Below are 21,005 nucleotides of genomic sequence, written 5' to 3'. Positions count from 1 at the left end.
ATGTGGATAACCTTTATGATGAAATTACTAGACTCAAGAGATGTATAGAAGAAAAGAACATGATCATTGATACTCTACAATTTCAAATTGATGAAAAGGAAAAACATCTTGAAAAATTAGAAGGTGAAATTGTTGGTCTTAGAAAAGAAATTGAGAAAACAAAAGCTATTAATCTCAAGTTTGTCAAAGGATCTGAAACTTTGGATGAGATTATCAGTGTGCAGCGGTCTCCACTAAATAAGACAGGTCTGGGCTATAATGGAGAAACTTCTTAAGCATCCACTTCAAAAAGTTATCTTGATGCAGCAAGAAGAAATGAGCAAAAGCACAATGAAGATCATCGGGTAAAGCAGGGACAAACTTCAAACAGAAACTATCAGGGGCAATCCAGCTTAAGGGTGAACAAAAGCCACAACCAGCCACAGGTAAAATCTTCCCAGTTTGGTTCAAAAATAGATGAAAATAGAAATTACAATCAGTTGGCCGGTAGATTCAATAACCGCAGAAGCTTCTTCAATGGACAATGCTTTTGTTGTCATAACTTTGGTCACAAAGCAGCTCAATGTGTTGCGTATAAAACAATCATGACTAGGGAAGCTCAAAAACAAAGAAGTATGACAGGGATTACAAAAAAGACCTATAACAGCTTTTCGGCTCTTGAAAATGAAGTTGAATGTTCTATTTGCAATAATTTTGGTCATGAAGACTTTGAATGCAGAAGTAGGTTTCAGGAAAGAAAGGAACAAGAACGGAAAAAGGAACAAGCCTCAGGAACCAAAACATGGAGAATAAAGGAACCTCAAACAGAAAGATGTGGGATAGCATTTTATGCAGAAGGACAGGAAAATCTATGGTACATTGACAGTGGATGTTCGAAGCATATGACAGGTGACAAAGAAAAACTTGAGTCTTATTCTATTTTAGAAAAGGGAAAGAAAGTCTCTTTTGGAAATGATACTCCTGCAACTATAAAAGGAAAAGGTATTGCTCCTTTAAAAGAAGATGTTAAGGCTGGAAATGTTTTGTTTGTTGATGGATTGAAGCATAATCTACTAAGTGTCAGCCAGATGTGTGATCAAAGAACCGAGGTTATATTCAGATCAAATGGATGTCTTGTTCGTGATCTTGATACAGGTAAAACAGTTCTCAAAGGGAAAAGAACTCCAAATAATCTATACATATTTGAAGAAGGACAACAACAATGCTATCTAAGCAAGGATGAAGAGCACTGGTTATGGCATCGAAGGTTGGGACATCTAAGCTTCTCTCAAATAAGGAAAGCATGCAAATATCAGGCAGTTCGCGATCTTCCAGATATCAAAATTCCTGACAACACCATATGCAGATCATGTCAGTTTGGAAAACAAACCAGGACTAACTTTCCAGAGAAAGAAGGATCAGCTAGCATGCCTCTTGAGCTAGTACATACAGATGTATGTGGACCATTCAGGAAAAGAACACCTAGAGGAGAGGAATACTTGATATTATTTATTGACGATTTCTCCAGGTTTGTTTGGTTAGGACTTATGAAGCACAAAGATGAAGCATTCGAAAAATTCAAATCCTTCAAAGCCTTGGTTGAAAATGAATCAGGTCACAAAATTAAGTGCCTCAGATCCGACAGAGGTGGGGAATTTACTTCAAATGAATTTTTCGATTTCTGTGATGAACATGGGATAAGGAGAGAATTCTCTACAGCTAGAACTCCTCAGCAAAATGGAGTTGTTGAAAGCATGAACAGAACAATCCAACAAATGGCTCGTGCTATGCTTGATGAATCAGGAACTCCCGCAACTTTCTGGGGTGAAGCTGCACATGCTGCGGTTATTATTCTCAACAAGACAAATGTTCGGGTGAACAGCACTCAAACTCCTCATGAGCTCTGGAGTGGTAAAACTCCTTCAGTAAAGCATTTCAAAATCTTTGGGAGCAAATGCTATATCAAAAATACTGAGGAGCAGCTTGGCAAACTTGATCCTAGAGCAGATGAAGGCATTCTTCTTGGCTATTCTCCACATAGCAAAGCATACAAATGCTACAATAAAAGACTTGGCAGAATTGTTGACAGCATTGATGTAGTGGTTGATGAGAAGGGATACATTCCTAGGCAAATACATCGTGAAGACATCGAAGAAGATGAAAGCTACCCTCAAAGACAGAATGATGAAGAAGAAGAACCTCAAGAAGAACCTCAAGAAGAATCTCAAGAAGAACCTCACAAAGACGCAGAAGAACGAACAAGAATAGAAGAAAAGACTCCATCCAGATATGTTCAGAAGAACCATCCAGAATCTCAGATCATGGGACAGAAAGAAGCAGGTATACAAACTAGAAGAACAGTTGCAGAAGCTTCAAGCTATTTGGCATTACTCTCCTCTACTGAACCACAAAATGTGAAAGAGGCATGCAAAGATGAATGTTGGGTGAAAGCAATGGATGAAGAACTTGAGCAAATCGAAAAGAACAACACTTGGGAACTGGTTCCTAGACCAAAGGATAAGAATGTTATCGGAACAAAATGGGTCTTCAAAAATAAATTGAATGAAAATGGAGAAGTAATTAGAAACAAAGCCAGACTTGTTTGTAAAGGGTATGCACAGCAAGAAGGAATAGACTTTGAAGAAACTTTTGCTCCTGTTGCAAGACTTGAGGCCATCCGAATGTTCCTTGCTCTCTCAAGTTTTCAGAACTTCAAAGTATTTCAAATGGACGTAAAATCAGCCTTTCTGAATGGAGACTTGGAAGAAGAAGTGTACATTGAACAACCAGATGGGTTCATTCTTGGAAATGATCCAAATCTTGTATGCCGATTGAAAAAGGCTCTCTATGGTCTCAAACAAGCCCCAAGGGCTTGGTACTACCGGTTGGACAAATATCTTCATCAACAAGGTTTTTCAAAAGGTTCAGCAGATAGCAATCTATATATAAAAGTTGAAAATGACAAATTGCTAATACTTGTTGTGTATGTAGATGACATTATTTTTGGCAGCAATGAAGAAGCTATGAGTCAAAGCTTTGCCTCAGTCATGCAGAAAGAATTTGAAATGTCCTTGCTAGGAGAACTGACATACTTCCTTGGTTTGCAAATCCAACAAAAGGAAGGAGGAATCCTTTTATCTCAAACCAAGTATCTCAAGCAGATTTTGAAGAAATATGGCATGGAAGATGCAAAACCAGTATGTACACCCATGGTCACAGGATGTAGTCTCAGTGCAAATGATGAATCTGCAGTAGTACATCAACCAACCTACAGATCTATGATTGGAAGTTTACTATATTTGACAGGTACCCGACCGGACATCATGCATGCAGTTGGAATAGTTGGAAGATTTCAGGCAAATCCGAAGGAAACTCATCTTCAGGCAGTGAAGAGAATTTTCAAATATCTTCAAGGGACTCAAAATTATGGCTTATGGTATCCTAGAGATACAGATCTCACTCTTCATGCTTATACAGATGCAGATTGGGCCGGAAGCGTGGATGACAGGAAAAGCACAAGTGGTGGTGCGTTCTTTATGGGTTCCAGACTGGTATCTTGGTTCAGCAAGAAACAGAGTTCAATTGCCTTGTCTACAGCTAAAGCAAAATATGTTGCTGCTGCATCTTGTTGCACCCAACTCCTTTGGATGATGCAGACTTTGCAGGATTATCAAATCACTTGTACACCTCCAATCCCTATCTTATGTGACAACACAAGTGCAATCAGCATCTCAAAGAATCCGGTTATGCATTCAAAAACCAAGCACATACCAATCAAGTACCATTTTCTCCGGGAACAAGTACTTGAACAGAAGGTCAAGTTTGAGTATGTTCCTTCTAAGGAACAAGTTGCTGATATTTTCACCAAACCGTTGCCCAGGGACACTTTTGAATACCTCAGGCAAAAGCTGGGGGTTGTTGATGCATCATCTTATTGTTGAACATCTTCTTATTGGTGGTATAGGCTCAGGGGGAGCACATAATGCATTGTTGGCATTATGGAGAAGGAGATCTTGGAAATAGCTGCAATATGTCTCTATCTCTTTCATGGTGGTACGTTGCTGCAGATCAGGTTCATAGGGGGAGCATGAGCGTAGGGGGAGCATACCCTTTGCCCTTGATGTCAAAGGGGGAGAATGAAGCTGAAGATCATGAGGTTGCCATCAAGTCCAAAGGGGGAGATTGTTGGCATTATGATTCAGGTGTTGTCCTTGATGGCAACCCATTCAGGTGATAGATCACTATTCTTGATGATCAGCTCTCTATTTTTAAGAAGGACGCAGGCAATCTGTTTAGAAAGTGCGTCCCCGCAGGTATACCATGCAGAACCCGCGTCCAGGGACGCAGGCCAGCCGTTCAGGGGGTGCGTCCACCCAGTGCACACATTTCAAGACAGAGAAAAGCACGTGGGGGTTTCTTGTGTGGTTTCTAGCCGACGGTTTTGTGTTTCTATGGTGTCGGCTCGTGGTATTGTTCCATGTTTTGGGGAGGAGCTTGCCTATATAAAGCAAAGGAGTTCATTTGGATTGATCATGTTTTTGGTTGAACATCTTATGAGGATAAGATCTGGTCTAGATCTAAACAAGGCGAATCTGATGGACCGAGATCTCTTCGGCTCTTGCTCGGATCTGTAGATCTGATTGTCTGGGTTACTTCTAAAGTCTTGAAATCATCTTTGCCCAGAGGGACGCAGGTGCAGTAAGGGTTCAGGTGTGTCCGGGACGCAGGAGCGAAAGTTTCAGGAGCGCCGGACGCAGGTGCAGGAAGGGTTCTGGTGCGCCGGGACGCAGGCAGTTCAATAGACTCAGTGCGAGGGACGCAGGCTAGCAGTTGAGCAAGGTGCGTCCGGGACGCAGGCTAGCAGTTGAGCAGGGTGCGTCCAAGGACTCAGGTCAGCAGTTGAGCAGGGTGAGTCCAGGGACTCAGGCTAGCAGTTGAACAGGGTGAGTCCGGACTCAGGCTGGCAGTTGAGCAGGGTGCTTCCTTCTCTTAAAATCCTTGTTTCTCATTGTTGTGTTCTGGGTTTTGGTCCTATTATTGTTGATCTGGTTACTATAGTTGATTGGGTGATTCTCTTACACTTGATGATCAATTAATGCTTATGGATCCAGTTTGAAAATTTATGAAAAGTGGTCCTTGTATGAAAAGAAGTAGGGGGTTGTAGCTCCCTTCCAGGAGAGACTGGAAAACGAGAGAGAGTTGTAGCTCTCTGCAGGTTGCAGCCTGCGTACTGGTAAAGGACTGCACTAGTACAAAATCATTGTAAAAGAATTTCTAAATTGAAAGAAGATAGAGACATATTGCAGCAGGTGGTTTTCTCCCGCATTGGGTTTCCACCTTACATCTTGTGTTCTTTGGTGTGACTGTCTATTTTCTTTGTTCATGCTCATTATTTTATGGTACTGATATGCAAGAATAATTCAAAATATCAAATAAGGAAGATTTGTTAAATTGCTAGATAATACTGATTCACCCCCCCTCTCAGTATTATTTCCAACATTCTTCATCATGCTCACTTCTTTATTTGCAATAGTCTTCTTTCATGGTTTCCTTTCTTGCAACATTTCTCAACAGTTCCTTTCATAGATCATAGTTTAGACTAGTTTGATGCAAAACTCTGTTTTTATAGATGCACTAATTTCGTTGCTTGCTTGATATTATTGGTTGACTGTTAGTTCCTTTGCAGCAAATATCTTTTTACAATAGGCCAACTTATCAGCCATCACATTCTCATTCTGATCCATGCCCTGCAAGTTGCCCAAACCTCACCTCAATTCTGCCTTAGTTTCTTGCATTTTCCATAGAACTTCTTCCTCTCTCCTTGAGAAAAACCAATCATCTTCCTCTCTCTCGGTGATTCATGGTAGACTTAGGCACCCTAACACCTCATTCCAACCTTCATCCACCTTTTCCATCCACTCTCACCCCTCAAAACAATGAAAATTGCTCTTAGCCACCTCATGTAGGCCTCTTGTAGTGGCCCTATTTCCATCCTGCAGATTTCCTATGTCCTCCTGTAGATTTTCCTATAGGTTTTCTTTTAAAGGCCGAGTGTGGGAAAAGCCTCCAGAAGGCCACATGAGACCTCCTAGGACCCATCCACACCATCCTACATCCTCTCAAGTCCCAAACCCACCCTCCAACGCCACCTATTTGCTGCCACATTCACACACAATAAATTATATGCATGTCAAATTCACATAAAAATACAATAAAATCCAAAAAAATGTTTTTTTGCTTATTTACTTCTAGAAATAGAGTAGATAGATGTTTTTTACTTCCTTGAGTAGGTAATGACATTCCTTTCATGGTTTTCATAGTGCTTTTTGCAAAAGTAGAATTAGTTGGTTAATTAGAGTTCACTAGGTTCGCTTTACATTCCAGTCTTTCTCCTTTCTACAGTTAGAATACCATCTATCTTTCTTTCCTTTCATCACATATAGAGTCTCTTCTGAAATCCATAGAAGTTGGCTTGAGCTCCTAGTGATCTTGTGTCGACTGACCAAGTGACAACCTGCAGTAAGAACTAGTACTTGTGCATACAACACCGATGCTTCCAAGTTTTTTACGAACTATTGGGTTGATAAGAGTAAAGTAGGCAGCCTAGGAGTTGTAGCATTATTGCTGCAATACTGGTGCTCGCCACCTTTTGGCGCCATTTCTGGGGAAGCGTCAGAGTATTATGTGATTTACTTTCTTCTATTTTCTATTGCAACATTCTACTAATAGTTTATTTCAACAAAAGTAGACTAGTCCTTTCTTTTCCTTCAATTCTGCATTTCCTTGCTTTCCTTTTCAATTCTGAAAATTTCATTTAAGAAAGCATTCCTTTTCTTTCAGTTCTGCATTTCCTTGCTTTCCTCTTCAATTGTGAAAATTTCATTTTAGCAAGTTCATTTCAATTAGTTGCAATTGGTTTTGTTTAATCAATTTCATTTTTGCAGGTACTATCAGTGTGGGGAAAAAAGAAACAAAAACCAACCAAAAAGATTTCCTTTCATGCCTCGTAGGAATAGAGATAACTCGGGAAAGTGCTTTCCCAACACCTCCACTGCTTCACACAACCAACCTTTTCTCTTCTTTGGCAGATGCGATCAAGAAGAACCCTTAGGTGAACAATAGGACATATTTGAAGAACCTATAGGGGAAGAAGAGGAAGAAAACATTCCTTTGGAGCCAATGGCTGAAAACATAAATGCTAGGGGGAATGGAGAGAGCATGGAGGGTACCTTTCCCATTCAGGACACCAATGGGGACACCAAAATGAAGAATATAAGCCCTTCCACCCTGCCTCATTTCCATGGTCTGACCACAGAAGATCCTGACACCTTTTTGTTCGAGTTTGCTGTTATCTGTCAAACCTATGACTATGCAGAAGATGAGAAAAAATTGAAACTGTTCCCTTCTACTCTCAAGGATGCAGCACTACGCTGGTTCATGGGATTACCTTGTAATAACATCAAAAATTGGGCTCAGATGTAGCAAGCCTTTAACAACAAGTATCGAGACGATTGTAGGTCAAAATATACTAAAGAAGAAATTTTCCGAATGACCATAGGAAGTGATGAGTCCCTGGAAGACTATGAAGAGAGGTTCCAGCTCAGTTACAGAAGGGTCAGGTGTACACTTGACCCTGAGTTGCTGAAGTTGGTCCTGCTCAGGGGAATTTGGGAAGACCTTTTAGACATCCTCCTTCTACTGGCCTAGGGAGACATCTATCGACTATCCTATGAGGACATAAAGACTGTTTTTAGAAACTATTCTAGAGCAGCCAGAAAGAAAGGTAGGGGGAGTCAACCCATAACCAGTACCTCTTCCTCTAACTCATCCATTAAAGGAGAAATTGGAAACATGCTGGAAGACTTCAAGAGTGAGATGCTGCAAACTCTTGCCATGCAAATGGATACCTTACATATCAAAAGGAAACAAGAGGAAGTAGAGAGGGCTTTGGCCATTTTTTGCCCTAGATACACCAAGAGGCATCCTAGGAATGAATTCCCATTGAACTCTATAGAGGTTTGTTCAGTATGTGAAGAAAATCATTCTACAGACAAGTGCCGTTCTTTACCAAGACTTAAAGATGTATATCAAGGGGTTGAGGGAGTCACTGAAAAACTCTATTACATAAACCAAAGGAGGCCGCATGGACCTAGACCATACCAATAGGTGATGCAAGGGACATCTCAGGCATACTACAACCCAAACCAAGTCACTTACATACCTTCTTGGGCCCCCCCTACTCATCCTTCCTGGTCCACACCTCCTCCTTGGTCCTTCACATCTCAATATCATGCCAAACCAGCCACCCTTTATTTCAATCCTATGCTTAGCCGTAACCTCAATGGAATGCATCTCATCAGGGGTGGAGGCCCCAATACAACTCTATTCCCTCTCTTTTTCCTCCACCACCTTCCCAACCACAACTGTTACCTCCTGCTCCACTAAAGCAACCCCAAATGCCTACCCAACCAAATCTGAACCCAAACAATAGACAGGTTCAACGAGTGTATAGTGGGGAACCTTCATGCCCAACTTATGCTGTGGAGATTCAGGAAATTAACTTGCAATATGGGAAAGTTCTCCTAGATAGCCAGCCTCCACCCAGGGAGGTTGAGGAAGATAAAGAGGAAAGCGAACCTAAAGAAAATTCACCCTTTCCTGAGAGACTATCTGCGACAGTCCAGCATACCCCAGAAGAAATTGAACTCCTAGGGGAATTGAAACTTTTATGTGTGAAGATACCACTTCTCCAAGCCATCAAAGATGTACCTATCTACAATAGGTTGATCAAAGGGAAGTGCTTTAGGCATCCAGTAAGGCACAAGAGAGATGCCCCAACCATCAATGTCATAGGACAACTGTCCGACCTGATGCTAGGGTAGGTAATCTGTCCAAAATATCTGGACCCTAGAAGCCTGGTAGTTGATGTTCACATCAATGGCACCATGATCCCACATACCTTGATTGATTTGGGAACTTCCATTAACGTGATGAAAAAGGACACAATGCTCAAACTTAACCTCCAGGGCTCCTTGAGGAAGACCACGACCATGCTACAGCTAACAGACCGATCCATCGTGACCCCTGAGGGGATTGTGGAAGATGTGATGGTCTCCATTGATTCTTGGGAGTACCCTGCTAATTTCTTAGTTCTCCAACCAAAGGCAAAGCTCACTGGGTATCCTCTCATTCTGGGAAGAACCTGGTTGGCTACCGCCGATGCCTACATCACCTGTTGAGGTGGGAACATGACCATAAAGAACGGGCACATGTCCAAGTAGTTAACCTTATATCCTCTTACCCAACCCTTGCTAGAACATGATCTACCTCTCTGTTTGCAGGAGGAAGGTGAGGATGAAGTCTATTCTACACCGCTTTGTGCATTAGAAATTTCCATGGGGGGAAAACAAGAAGATGAGGATGATATGATTGAAAATTTGATTCAGAGTCCACCTCCTAGTGTATCACCATTAGAGGACATAGTAAGAGAAACCCAAAACAACTCCTCAATTGATCTCTGTGCGGCCGACTCCACTTCTCTCCGTGTTAAGAATATAGAGTTCGGCCCAGAAAGAACCTTGAAAATCAATCCATCCCTATCCATTTCCTAGGAGAAGGAACTGTGTAGCTTGCTGAGAAAACACCTAGATGCCTTCACCTAGAGTTATAAGGAGATGAAGGGAGTGCACCCTTCAGTATGTACTCATCATATATACATCAAGGAGGATTGCAAGCCAGTCAAGCAGCCTCAAATGAGGATGAATCCAACACTTAAAGATATTGTTAAGGATGAATTACAGAAATTGCTTGATGCAAGATTCATCTATCCCATCTCTGACAGTGAATGGGTCTCTCCTTTGGTGCTAGTGCCAAAGAAAAATGGTAAGTGGAGAATCTGTGTTGACTATCAAGAATTGAACAAAGCCACTAAAAAGGACCATTTTCCTTTACCTTTCATAGATCAAGTGTTAGACGGTCTGGCAGGGAAATATTTTTTCTCTTTCCTAGATGGGTTTAGTGGGTACAATCAGATTCAAATCAGCCCGGAAGACCAAGATAAGACCACTTTCACTTGTCCTTGGGGTACCTTTGCATACCGAGTCCTTCATTTTGGTTTGTGTAACGCTCTAGCCACTTTCTAAAGAGCGGTATTGAGTATATTTTCTGAATTAGTTCATGATGCAGTAGAGATATATATGGATGACTTCACTCCTTATGGCTCTAACTTTCAGGAAGCTTTATTTAACCTAGGAAAAATTTAGACAAGTGTATTGAGATGAACCTATCCCTTAGTTTGAAAAAATATGAATTTTTGATGACTGAAGGGACAGTGTTAGGTCATGCAATATCTCAGCAGGGACTGCAGGTGGACCCCAACAAAATTGTCATCATCCAAAGGGTCCCACCTCCTCAAAAGGTGAGAGATGTCAGAAGTTTCCTAGGCTTAGCTAGGTATTACAGGAGATTCATTAAAGAATTTAGCAAGCTAGCCTCTCCTTTGTTTGGCCTCTTAGGCAAATATGTCAAGTTCACATGGTCGGAAAACTGTCAAGAAGCCCTAGATACCTTGAAGAGAAAGCTCGTGACTGCCCCAATTCTGAGAGGCCCAAACTGTGCCCTACCTTTCCACATTCACACAGATGCCTCGAACAAAGCAATAGGAGTAGCCATAGGACAAATTGATGAAAAGCTACCTTATGCCATATACTTTATAAGCAAGAACTTGTCAAAGGCAGAGTTAAACTATACAGTGATCGAGAAGGAACTCCTAGATATCGTGCATTCCTTAAACAAATTTATACATTATATCACAGGCTATCAAACCTTTGTGCACACTGATCATGCTGCAATTAGATATTTAATGAAAAAACCAAATGTAAATGATCACATTATTAGATGGTTGCTTTTACTGCAGCAATTTGATTTGACCATTATTGATAAGCCTGGTAAAGAAAATGTTGTTGCTGACCTTTTGTCTAGAGTAAATTTGCCTGCAGGTGAAGAAGAAATGGTGGATGACCAAATGCTAGATGAACATTTGGTTTCTATCTCAGTACTCTCTCCATGGTTTGCTGATATAGCAAACTACTTGGTTTCAGCATAGTTCCCACCACACCTGTCCTCAAAAGAGAAGAGAAAGATAGTAAGGAAAAGCGCCCCTTTCACCTGGATTGGGGGCAACCTCTTCAAACTTGGCCTAGATTAGATCTTGAGAAGATGTGTCAGGGAGGAGGAAGTCTTTAACATCCTCCTGTTTTGTCATGATGGGCCTTGTGGAGGTCATTTTGTAGCAAAAAGAAAGTAGGCTACTACTGGCCCATTCTTCATCAGGGTGTGAAGAGATATATCCGCCAGTGTGATCGGTGTCAAAGGACGGGTAAACCTACTCTAAAGGATGAGATGCCCATGCAACCTCAAGTGACCTTCGAGCCATTTGAGAAGTGGGGCATGGACTTTGTTGGTCCTATCAGCCCTCCTTCAAAGCAGAAACAATACATCATTGTGTGCACCGATTACCTAACAAATTGGGTAGAGACAAAAGCAATCAAAGCAGCGATAGAGGAAAAAGTAGCTGAGTTTTTGAGAGAAAACATATTCTACAAGTTCGGGTATCCAAGAGAGTTGGTCACAGATCAAGGTAGTCAATTTACTTGCAATTTGATTGAAGACCTGCTCACACATCATAAAATCAAGCACAAGACTTCTACCCATTACCATCCACAAGCCAATGGGTAGGTGGAAGTCACTAACAGAGCATTGGAAGGGATCCTGACCAAGGTAGTGAGCAGCAATAGAAAAGACTAGGTTGACAGATTAGTTGGGGCCACTTGGGCCTACAACACAACATGGAAGACCACCACAGGGTTCACACCCTATGAACTAGTCTATGGGAAGAAGGCTTTGTTGTCAATAGAATTTGAATTCAATACCCTAAGGATGGCAGCTCAGCTGGAACTATGTTGTGGGGAAAAGTATCCGACTCGGAATGACCCTATCCCGACTCTAAGGGTGACAGTTCCTTAGCAACAACTGAAAGTAAAGCTTTGATATTTTCCTTTATGAAAGTACAGAGAAGGAAGAAAAGATTAACCAACCGGTGTCTTTCGCTTTTGTCGATCCTGTCCTCTCTCTTTGTCTCTTGTTCCCAGCTCCTTGCTCTCTTTGCAGGCCCAGCTACACACAGATCCTGCACAAACAAGAGAGGGAAACTACAAGAAACATGTACTCATAACTGATGCATGGATTAGAGTGAATCAGATATACAAGTAAATACAATACATCAATGCAATACAAGTATATAGGAGAACATTCAAAGCTTTATTGATAGAAGTAAAAGGGTTCTGAGAAGGTTACAACCATCAATGGCTCCAATCCAGCAACACCTCCCCAGCAGCAAGAAATCTCCTCTTCACCTCTATAAAAGCAATCACCCAATAGCTCTAACTATAAACCAACAACACTTCCTTGCTTTGCACAAAATTCCAGCCTCCCTAGACCTCATAGAAGAGCTCTATATATAGGAGATTTGGAGAAAGGATGAGTCAGCTTGAGGTTGGCATAAAGCTGACTAGTGTCCTCTCCCACTTTAGTTAAACTTCAGTTCTTGAGTCCACTTGGAGATCCTTGCTTACACATGGAGATCAAGTACCTCTTACTCATCACAGGGCGAATTCCTTGAACCAAGTGTCAGTTTCGAAGCTTCCTGGGCAGTTGACACCTTGCAGAATGACTGTGCCACTTGGCCAATCTCGCCCAGCGCAGGTAGCCTTCATTGGTTTTGACTTTCAGCGCAGGTACAAGGAGGAGCAGTTGACATTCAGCGCAGTTGCTCAGTGGAGCAGCTGACATGATCCAAAAATAGCCTGTTTTGAGTGTTTTTCAGGTGGAGAACTGATGGGAAGTGCTGTGGTTTGCTGACCTTGTTCTTCTAGGGGTAAGAACAACATGTTTAGGGACTGAGGATCCCTGTAATTATTGAAATTTCATGCTCCATGCTGCGAGGCACAAAAATGTCTATAACAGTTGCCCCCTAAAGTATGAGGCCGTTTATCGGGTGAAATGCTTTATCTAGAGGGTCCGAAGTTCATTCCAGTGCTGAGGAGGCGCCCCGTAATACAATACAATACAATACATTATTTTTCATTCTGTTTTCATGATCTAGCTGAGGCGGGCATTCCCATGCTCAGCTTTATAAATACATTTTGGTACATAGAACAGACGATCGTCTGATGGTAGACCGATAATTCTCTGCTGGAATTATCATCCTTTGAGTAGGATGATCATCTGCTGCAATGATGTACATGACAAATGCTTTTATATTTCCTGAATATGTATCGCAGCCCGGATGGATGAAACTAGATCCGGGGTCTTCAAACTCGTTCGATCTTCACTCTAAGTACAAGTCGATCCATGTGAGAATTTCGCTGAAGTCGAACATGGAAAGACATCGCTTGATTACCGGTCAATGATGAAAACCGTTAACAAGTGCGAGAGGAATCACCGATAATGATAATGACCCTCAAGGTACCGCAGTACAATTCACGTGGCGTGAATAAAGGACTTGGCGTCGAACGCCACGCAAAATCTTCTGGTCGAAGGTCATTGATGTATACCTGTCGCCGGAAGTGAGAAACTTGCCATTGAGGCATGCAAGCTTCAAAGTACTGATGGGGTTGTTCCTAGATCAACTCCTTGGATAATGAGCTAAAGTCGACAAGAAGCGATCCGTCAAAGGAGGGCCTTAATGAATCCCACATCAATGACACGGAACGGAGCTAATGATTTTAGTGGAGGTGAAAACAAACTGTGACATATGATTCAGGGTGGCGATCATGAATGGATGAAGGATAATGTATGGCAGTGGATGGGACATGGTTGACACTTTCAGAATGACCTCTCTTGAACATATAACGACACTGATGCGATGGATCGGTAGCATTACCCCAAAATGTGGATGGTTTGGCGAAGACCATGGTGATGAGACCGGTGAATGAAACAACCCAACCCGATGTGGTACGGAAGAAAAGTGTCATGTTCAAGAGCGACTTGCTACCGTTAAGCTTTGATGTTCTCCCAATTTTTCCCCAGTCATTTCTGACCAGTACCTCTTTATTTTTGTCAAGCTTGAGGAGGATAACATATGCTTGTTCTATAACCTGCCCTTCGGGCAAGCCCATCGCTATGATTTAACGAGCTTAGCGATAGGAAAACTCGTTCTCGTCTAAAGACAAGTTTATCACTATTTAATCATTTTAACGAGTCTAACGACAAGGAAAACTCGGTCCTTTTCATTTTTAGAGAGTTTGAAAAGGTACATAAAGTCAACTCCAAAATTCCTTTTTCGTCATCTAATCCCTTAAGTCCGAAAAAGTATAAAACAATACAGAAGGGATGGGTGTTCGGTACTTTTAACGAGCCGAACAAAACAAGCGCTCGATCTTTTTGTGCAATAATCCCTCAGGTCCAAAAAGATTAAAATCTAGAGGAGGGATAGCTCTTCTGGTCCCTTTAACGAGCTGGAAGGCCAGAACTCGGCAAACTTTTCATATTTTACGAGTCAGAAAAGAGCTCAAAGATGACTCGTCTTTTGAGGAACGAGTGATAAACAGGGATAGCAACTGATTCCAGGTACAAATTGGAATTTTCCAATCACGGTAGTGTCACAAGGATGCTAGGTGAAATCACTCTTCGCAGCTGTTCCTCAAAATGGGTAAACAATCATATGGGGGTGAACGACCGGCCAAATGACGGTGGAGGTGATGGATGAAAACACGACCAAGGTTTTTAAGGCCGATAATTTTACGATCGCAATGGTTATTTACCGGGATAGGTTCATTTTTTACTGAGCTTGAACTCTGGTGGGAACTTTTGCTCACGCTTTTCTATTTTTTAACGAGCATAAATTCCGCGGTAAAACTGCTCGATTCATGGTCAGATTTGATTTTTTTTTTTTTACTTTTACTAGCTTTTCTCTTTTCAAATGTAGTACTTCACCTTCAATTGCTGCAACAAACTTTGTTAGAAATGGACAATATTTGCATGAAAATGAGATTATAACCCTAACATTTAAACTTTAAACTGTGTAAAAAGTCATAAAAAGGTGTTTTTACCTCTCATTTACCATTTCATTTGCATTTTGCTTGTTGGAGCTCTGGAGGTGCCTCTTCTTCCTTGATTTTCACCAGCTGATTCCGGGAGATTCTGTGGACGATTTTCGGCGCTGTTTGGACCAGGTAGGAGCTAAACCTTAGCCCTTCACTTTCATGGTTTCCTTTTTCAGTTTCATGCACATTTTTCAGGGTTTTTGAGCCTCAAGGGTTTCATCAAGGCGCCCTGGCATCAGCGCAGGTTCTCCTTTCGAAACTTGCGCTGTATTTCAGGTGGTCTTAAGGCAGACTGCGCCTCAGCGCAAGGAAGAGACTCTCTGCCTGCGCTGGGCCTAGAAAAACTGATCCTGCATGTGATTTTTGATGATTTTTTCGCCAGTTTTTCATCAAAATTAGGAACTTACTCCTTCTCTTGTTTGCTTGCAGGGAACTTTGAACAAAATGTCCCTTACATGGGGAGAACGAGAACATGAAGCAGAGGACATGGTTGCACTCCATGACCCGGTCACGGTGAACGTGCTTCGGAACTGTGGCCTACTGAAGTTCTTCCGTATCTCTAGCATGAGAGCACAGATTTCTTTACTGCAGTATATGCTTGATGCTTGGGATCTTGTTAACCAAGTATTCCAGATTAGGGGGAAAACCATCCCCTTGACCATAGAGGACATGTACTTCTTGACTGGGCTGTCAAGGCGGGGTGCCCCCGTTTCTTTGTCAGGTACGGCTCGAGGGACTAATTCCACCAGAGACTATATTCGTCAGTATTGCCGGGAAGGTTCACAGCCGAGCAAAGACGGCAAGATCAATATCCGTGACATCACTGACAGGTCTCTTAGGTCCATTCTGTTTACCATTGGTAGGATGGCTGGTAGCGCAGCTTTACATGTTGCCAACAGATCCTACATGCAGCACGCCTTGGAGTGTCTCCAACCGAAAGTGTTTAACTGGTGTGATGCAGTACTTGTTCAGATGAATAGTCAATTGACCAAGGTAAAGGATGGGAGGCTGAAGAACTTTGGATTTGGTTCTATTCTGACTGCCTTCGCCTTGGAGAAAATCCCATTGATGTAGCCTCAGTACATCATACTTGACTTGCCTTCTCCGACCGAGCCACGCATGCAGAGGTGGGTTGACCACATGTCCCGACATGCTGGTCAACCTCAGATTACTTTCACTGAGGCCTTCTTTAGGTGGTTCGAGCGCCAGGAGATGGCGTTTTCTGAGTATCCATACGTGGGTATGGACTACCGAGGTGATCCGGACTTGGTGCTGCCGGATGGCGAGCAATGGGGTGCTATCGGTAAAATCTCTGACCATATCACTGTTTATTGTTTTTACTCATGATGTTACTGTGCAAAACTGATCAAACTCTTGGGTGCATGCAGATGTTGGTCATGTTCGTCCAGCAGCCCGTCCACGATCGCCAGCTGCTGCCCCAGCAGTAGAGCCTGCTAGGAGAGTTGTTATTTGCGACCTTGGTGATACTGAGATACTTGCAGCTGTGCAGGAGCAGGTTGAGAGCCTTACTCGTGGTCTTCCGGATGTACAGATTGACGAGTTACCTTTACAGTTGCAGCGGCACACTATTGGCGTGCCTAGACGATGGACTCGTCTCTTGCGCATGATTGCACAGACCGTGACGTACTATCATGAGCACCACTAGGCTAGGGTGCCCCCTAGCATCTTTTTGAGTTCTAGGTCATACGACCAATTTTGTTTTGATTACAGCACATCATGTACAAACTATAAACAGCTTTATATATTTTGATTTTCAGGGTTTATTCTGGTTTATTTGCGATCCACTTGCATAGCACCGATGTATCTCTTTTTATATATGTCGTAAATGTCTATCTAATACATAGTTTGCTAATGAATCTGTTAATGTGTTCAAGTTTCTGGAAATATGTTGGTATTGAATTGAATCAAACTCTCTTTCCAAAATCTTAACCCTCAGAAACATTCGATAAATAGCTGGATTGCGGACTGAATATATACCAGTGAGTTGTAGTATCACAAGCTGTGAGTCTAGCCTAACAATTAGTCGGCGTATACCATGAGCGATGGTATCAGAGAGGAGTTCAATCAACGCGCTATACTCAGCGATGTTGTTCGTTGACTGCCCAATACACACACCTCTGAAACTCACTAACTCGCCGCTTGGATAAAAAATGGCCCAGGCTGCGGAGGACAAATTCCGCGTACTACGACTCGCTCCGTCGGCATATCCTACATATGTCTCAGAAAAATTCGACATCTGCAACAAACGAGAAGGGTGGATTACTAAACCGAAACAAACACTTTAGCGAAAACAAAATACAACAAAAGCACTCAGGTTACTATTTAGGCATAGTAACGCTTGAGGTACAACCCGTTGCGGGGTTGCGCCAGTGGTATCCCGTCATAATCCATTAACTCGTAGGCTCCTTTTGCTAACACCCTTTTAACAATATAGGGACCCATCCATAAGGACTTAAATTTTCCTGCTCCTAATTTGTCGGATTCTTGGTCGTAAAGCAAAACCAAGTCACCTTCAGAGAAGATACGAGGTTTGACATTCTTGTCGAACTGCGCCTTGACTCGTTTCTTATGGGCTTCGTTCGCCAAAGCGGCGTCACGACGGTTTTCATCCAACTGGATCAATTCCAAGAAACGAGCCTCTTCTTCTAAGGTTCCGGGGAGGAGGTCAATTGCGAGTTTAAGAGACGAAATTTCACACTGGATCGGTAAGACTGCCTCCAGGCCATACACCAATTGGAATGGTGTGAACCCAGTGGCGTTTTTTACCGAGGTTCGGTAAGCCCACAATGTTGAGTACAGGAGTAGGTGCCATCTTCTTTTGTGAACCCCGATCATCCTTTGCAACATACGCTTTAGGACCTTGTTGATTGCCTCAACTTGTCCGTTGGCTTGTGGATAATATGGGGTAGAGCTGTCGTGAGATAGCCCTAGTTTGGCAGCTAATTCAACCATCATGTGATTGCGAAAATGCGATCCATGATCTGTCACTATAGCCTGCGGAACGCCGAACCTGGCGACTACATGATTAAAAAAGAAAAGGGCAGCTGTTTCACCAGTGTTATCCAATGTAGGCATCGCCTCGGCCCATTTGGTAAAATAGTCAACAGCGACTATAATATACCCATGCCCCCCAGTCGAGGTGGGGTTACATTGCATGAAATCGATGCCCCACTTGGCGAAAGGCCCAACAGCAACTATAGGCTGCAACGGTGCGGGCGGTCTCCTGGTTTTGCTATCAAAGATCTGACACGCATGACAACTTCTGACAGCTATTATGCAATCTTTAAACATAGTTGGCCAGAAATATCCTGCTCATAAGATTCTTTGTGCTGTTGCATATCCAGATTGATGCCCCCCGCACGCGCCTGAATGACAATCATTCAGGGCTTTCTCGGCCTCCTCATGGGTAAGGCACCTTCTCAGAACTGTATCGACACCACGACGGTAAAGTGTATCACCGACGATCATGTAGTCTTTAGATTGGTATCGTATACGCTTCTGTTCCGAGTGTGAGGTATTAGGCCTAAATTTTTGGGTTTGGAGATAAACAATGATGTCTCCATACCACTCATCGCTTACTGATATCAGAAACAAATTTTCATCCACAATTGACTCTTCTGATGTTTCATCGTTGGACGACGATGGGAGATCGCATAATAATTCCGCGAAAACTAGAGCTTTCTTCGATTTGGATTTTACAAAATCCAGATCAAACTCTTGAAGGATCGCTATCCATTTTGAATATTTGCCCCCAAGCAACTGTCGCGACAGTATATACGTCATGGGGTTGCAATCTGACAGAATGGTAGTTTTCCTAAAGAGGACATAATGTCGAAACCTTTGAATCGCTTGAACCGCAGCAAGCGCTAGTTTTTCAACATAGGAATATTTACTTTCTGTGTCATTTAAGTTTTTACTTAAATAATAAATAGGATGTTCAATTCCATCGACTTCTTGCACTAAGACCATCGCAATGGTCGTATCTGCTGCAGCTAGATACAGGTTAAAATCTCTTTGATAGTCCGGGGTGTACATTAATGACGCTCTTACTAGGGAATCTTTCAGAGCGTCAAAGGAAGCTTGCGCAACCTGGTCCCAGACAAAAGGTACATCTTTTTTCAAAAGACGAGTATAACCTTTGGCAAGTTCTGCGTAATTTGGAATGAACCTCCTCAGAAAGTTTGCTTTCCCTTGGAGTTTCTGAATCTGAAGCAAATTTGAAGGTGGAGGCAAATTAATGATTGCCTGAACCTTACAGGGGTCGAGACGAATCCCATCCTTAGAGACTACAAAGCCAAGTAAACGACCAGAACCGACGCAAAACACACACTTGTGCGGATTGAGTCTTATCTTGTAGTGTCGGCAACGTAGAAATATTGCTCTCAAATGCCGTGGATGATCAGTCCGCTTCCGCGAATGAGCCGGTAGATCGTCGAGGTAAGGTTGAACGATGTTCTTGATGTCATGGAAGGCATAATTCATTGCCCTCTGAAACGTCGCCCCTGCGTTCTTCAAACCAAAGGGTAATTTTCGTTAAGCGAATGTGCCCCACGGACAAATAAATGCAGTCTTAGACTGGTCCTGTGGGCGGATATTTATTTGATTATACCCGGAAAATCCATCCATAAAGGAAAAGATTTCACATCCGGCGCATTCATCAATTATCTGGTCGATGAAGGGTGTAGGGTAGTTGTCCTTTGGACAAGCTTGGTTTACATCCCTATAGTCGACACACACTCTTATCGTCCCTTGTTTTTTCATAACAGGGACAATATTCGATACCCAATCGGTTAGAGGAACCGGGTAGATGAATCCAGCATGGAGAAGTTTTTCAACTTCTGCCTTAATGGCAGCGGCTTTCTTGGGGTGCACCTGCCGAAGCCGTTGTCTTACTGGTTTGACATCAGGATACATTTTAATCTCATGTTCAACTATGCTCGAGTCAATGCCTGGCATTTCATCATATGACCATGCAAAGACATCTCTAAATTCGCGAAAGAGAGCACCATATATTTCCAGTTCTGAAGGGGAACAACTTTTGCCGACATGAATATTCTCTACAACATCAGGTTTTGTCGAGATGTTTATGGCTACGGTCTCTTCAATATTGGATAGGTTTCGCTCTGAATCCACCGTATTTACAGTATTTGTTAGGAATTCAAACACTGAAGGGTGATATAGGTCGTTTTGAGTTTCTTCTTCACACTCTGGAAGAAGGGAACGATGGTGGTGATCATTCCATGGTGCCCCCTCAATCATCATTGATTGTAAGATTCCTTCGTCAGTCCCATGAACTTTTGACCATGGATCTAATGGGGTACCATATTCTCCAGACCTATCTACCCAAACGCTTGACGAGCGTTGATTTGGGCTCGCCTCCCATGCCTGAAACATTGATTGCTACAATATTTCTATAGGGCTAGGTGCCAAAACCACTTGATAATGCATGACGACTTTGTCTCCTGCGACCTTCGAAGAAGATACCATGTTGCATGTTGCTACAAACGGGATATCCCCTACATGGGAAGGAGGTGGCAACGCGAAAGTTCCCATCATTGTGGGATCTTTTAGCAAGCCTACTCCGATATCTTGCACTGAATGGTCGCTCCCATGGATCATGGGAATGCTTCCAGTAACTTGTGAACCATTAGGGAGGAAATTCTGTTGGTCGACGATCGTAATCCCTCCTTCAAACGGGAATGCGATCTTCCTAAAATATGTCGACACTACAGCTGCCATGGCATATATCCATGGTCTTCCCAGTAGGATGTTATAGTCAAGATTGCCATCAATGACTTCAACATCAATTTCCACTGTTTTTCCTCCTAGTTCAACCTTAAAGTTATTTAGGATACCGTACGGAGTGTACGTCCTACCGTCAAATGCTTTCAATGTCGTAGA

The sequence above is a fragment of the Pinus tabuliformis genome, chromosome 2_1 (assembly GCF_031772625.1).
Source record: "Pinus tabuliformis cultivar Carrire ecotype Pingquan chromosome 2_1, CPIR1, whole genome shotgun sequence".
Lineage (NCBI taxonomy): Eukaryota > Viridiplantae > Streptophyta > Pinopsida > Pinales > Pinaceae > Pinus > Pinus tabuliformis.
Note: the sequence above shows the minus strand (reverse complement) of the source record.